Source organism: Pseudochaenichthys georgianus, unplaced genomic scaffold (assembly GCF_902827115.2).
Source record: "Pseudochaenichthys georgianus unplaced genomic scaffold, fPseGeo1.2 scaffold_775_arrow_ctg1, whole genome shotgun sequence".
NCBI classification, from domain to species: domain Eukaryota; kingdom Metazoa; phylum Chordata; class Actinopteri; order Perciformes; family Channichthyidae; genus Pseudochaenichthys; species Pseudochaenichthys georgianus.
The window spans coordinates 40,437-44,112 of record NW_027263323.1 but is presented as its reverse complement, the minus strand read 5'-3'; positions in this window follow the sequence as shown (position 1 = coordinate 44,112).

Below are 3,676 nucleotides of genomic sequence, written 5' to 3'. Positions count from 1 at the left end.
ACCGATTCAAAATCCCCTCATCTTGTCAACGCTCAGCAGAGATGATCTTTGATATTTGCTTCGCCACTACAGAGGCCGAGAGTCTCAGTTATCAACACACACGGAAGTTGAGGAGAAAGAGAAACACAGCGCACCGAAAAATACCTACAAATCAAACGTTTGGCAACACTTCGGATTGTCCAAGAAAGACGGTGTAATAGTCCTTTATGCTATATAGTTGACCGCAGGTCATGGAGAGTAATAAGGTATCCGTAGACCTTTGTATGAGGTATCTTTATTACTTAACAGGCCATGATACATAGATCCGTCCAGCAGCGGGCTTGCATACACACAGTATCACTCCACAGCCGCACCCCATCAGTAACGTCCTGATGGTATATGTGCGCGGCACTATATACTACAGACGGTCAACTTGAAAAATCGCTCGCAAATTGTTAACGATGCAGAGCCGCTTTAAAGTACACACGTAGTACGAGGAACTTAGCGACGCACATAAAGAGGCGACATGGGGTCTGCGGCTGAAAAGAGAAACCTGAAAGTTAGACTATGAGTTAAATCACTCAGTGAGGTGTTCTGTCAGAGAGAGTGATGTTTAGTTTACAGCAGCCTGTGACGGCCAATAATAATTTAAATGTCTTCCTCACTGTAAGCAGTTATGAAATATCTGTTTGAGAAAGGTTATTTGTATTATTTATTGTTCATATAGAACCCACTGCTTTCTGCTCACTGGTGAGTCAGCCTATGAATGAGTGTTAAGCACATCAGGCTGGCAGCTGTATGGGCATTGCACTATGGTAGCTGTTATTTGCACATTGTTAATCATGAGCAATGCATCCTTACATTGTTTAACTGTGAGGTGTTATACAATTGTACTGTACTCTGGAGAGCTTTTAAAGGTAAAAAATAACCGGCATGATGGGATGTACAGTACCAAATATGTAAAGCACTTTTTTGTTAATGTATGATTTGCTGCATATAAGGAATAAAACAAAAATCCTCTGTCGTACCATATTGAAGTATCATTATTTTTGCATCGTGTTGAATCGCATCGTATCGCACCGAATCGCATAATGTTGAATCAAATCGTATTGAACTGTATCGCAACAGGGGTGAATCGTATCGTATCGCATCACCTGGTGTTTCAAATGTATCGTTAATGTATCGTATCCTGGCAACGTATCGAGATGCGCATCGCATCGGCCTCAGTGATGGAGATGCACATCCCTACAGTAGAGAGGTGAGACGAAGGGAGAGGTGCAGGCACGGAGATCCCGTGCCCGCGGCGCCCTCCACCTCTTCGGCCCACCCCGTGGAACCGGCGTGCCGGCACTCACGGGGACGGGTTTTCCGTCTTTACGGATCTGGCTGGCGGGGGGAGAACATCTCTCCGCCCGGGACGAGGGGGCGAATCCTGCCTCCTCCCTGTATAATGCACAGATCACTACGTTTTCTAATAATAATGAGGTTGATCTGTATCCAAATCTAAGTGTATTTTGTTTCCACAAAGGCTACACTTAGGCCTACACACAATGTTAACCGTACAAATTCCCCATTCGCTGCCCCAGCTGTAGCTCCTGTAAAGGAGGTGGCTAATGGGCGTGCGCAGAGAGGGATGAACCGCAGGGAGTGCTATCTAAAGGAGAGCGCTATGCGGGTACAGGGACATTATGGCCGGCGTATTGCTGTCAGAGAACACACTACGCCTAGAGCAAAGACTCCAATGCAGTTTACCCGTAGTGGTAAAGGCTGCATTATGGCGGAGTCCGCACTCACACAAGAGCGCGTGGCGATGCGTTCAGGGACCTTAGTAAAACACACTACGCCTATAAAGACTCCGATTAATGCTGTTTACCGTAGTGGTGAGAACAGCATTAGGGTGGAGCGCGCGCTCACACAAGAGAGCGCGGCGGTGCGTTCAGGGTCCTCAGTAAATAATCGGCCCTTTCTGTGTCAACCCTCCAGGGGCAAATCTTCCCTTCGCGGGGAGTTTTTTGCGGTGGAACGGGTCACCAGAGAGTATCACAGCTTCCTAGCTGCTGCCCCACAGCTGAGGGCCTGTCAGTAGTAGTAACCATGTTCCTTTTGTCAAAAAGGTGACAGGTGGTGTGACAGGTCATACCTCTCCCTACTTATGCAAATGAGCCAAGTCCTTTGATGTCAGATTGGCGTGAAAGACCCCCCGGAGTGATTCTTTTATTGTAGCAATTAAGATAGTTAAGGTATTTGACCCCTGACCCCAAGAGTGGAGTAATTGCCCCGCAATTAGATTAGCCCCAGGCACCCCCTTTGTGTATAGGCCTTTTATTGTATCAATTAAGATAGTTAAGGTATTTGACCCCTGACCCCAAGAGTGGAGTAATTGCCCCCAATTAGATTAGCCCCAGGCACCCCCTTTGTGTATAGGTCTTTTATTGTATCAATTAAGATAGCTAAGGTATTTGACCCCTGACCCCGAGAGTGGAGTAATTGCCCCACAATTAGATTAGCCCCAGGCACCCCTTTGTGTATAGGTCTTTTGTTGTATTGATTAAGATAGTTAAGGTATCTGACCCCTGACCCCGAGAGTGGAGTAATTGCCCCGCAATTAGATTAGCCCCAGGCACCCCCTCTGTTGTATAGGTCTTTTTGATTTATTGAATAAGATAGTCTCTTTGACCCCTCCCCCTCAGAGCCCTTTGTTGTCTAATCTAATTAGCCTTTGATGCCTGCCCCTTTGATGTGTAATTTCACACTGATGAAAGCCTCTGTATAAATGACTAGGCTACGACCATATAGAGATATGCTCAAAAATAAATTTAAAAAAAAGACAGACAATTCAGCTTACCAAGTCAACCGTCTGAAGCGCCAGTCAAGAAACGAATGCGGTTTAGGGTGGGTGGGTTCAGAGTACAGCCTCTTTCTGGTCACGTGTGTTGGAGGAGGGGCTCTGTAAGGAAGGTTGAAGGAATGAGCAGGATTTCTCCCCCCGGTTTGACTGCAAAAGACTCTGACTTTTCTCCAAGGGGATCTGCCTACCCCTCAACATAACAAGCCCCACCTTTCCTCACCAGATTATTTAAAAATCGAGAACCCTACAAGGACATTATAGTTTTTCAGCATACTCTTTAATTGTAGGTTTGTGAACTAATGTATAATTACTTTTATTAACTATAGGTTATGCATCCATTAAAGTGTATCTTACAGTTCCTTTGTGAGTGAATTACACACAAATCTGCAGAGTTTTATGTTTTGGCTATAGGGGATGGTGGGTTAAGAGACAGATTCTTAACTAAATCTTTACACATAAATCTGCCGAATGTCTGTAAAAAAGTCTTTAAATCAAAAAACTTGCTTAGAGTCAGAAGCCTAACGAAATCTCATCAAACAGAGTACTTTATGTTAGTGATCCTCTTTTTGCTGTAGGGTGTACTATTATATTTTGTTGTACCCGTAAAGAATCTGGTTTCTGCCCCAATTCACTCCATACGGCTCCAGGCTGATCTGAACAAAAGTGTTCATAGCAGACACTACGGGGGGGGGGCGAGAAAAGACACATAGACAGCTACCTTGATAAGGAATCATTGATAGCTTTTTTGGAGGCAAGACCTGACATTGTATCTGAGGGGTTTATAAGACAAGCTCATGTTGGCAGTTAGTGAAAAACAGACGATGAGTTATCCTGACGTCCCTGCTATAC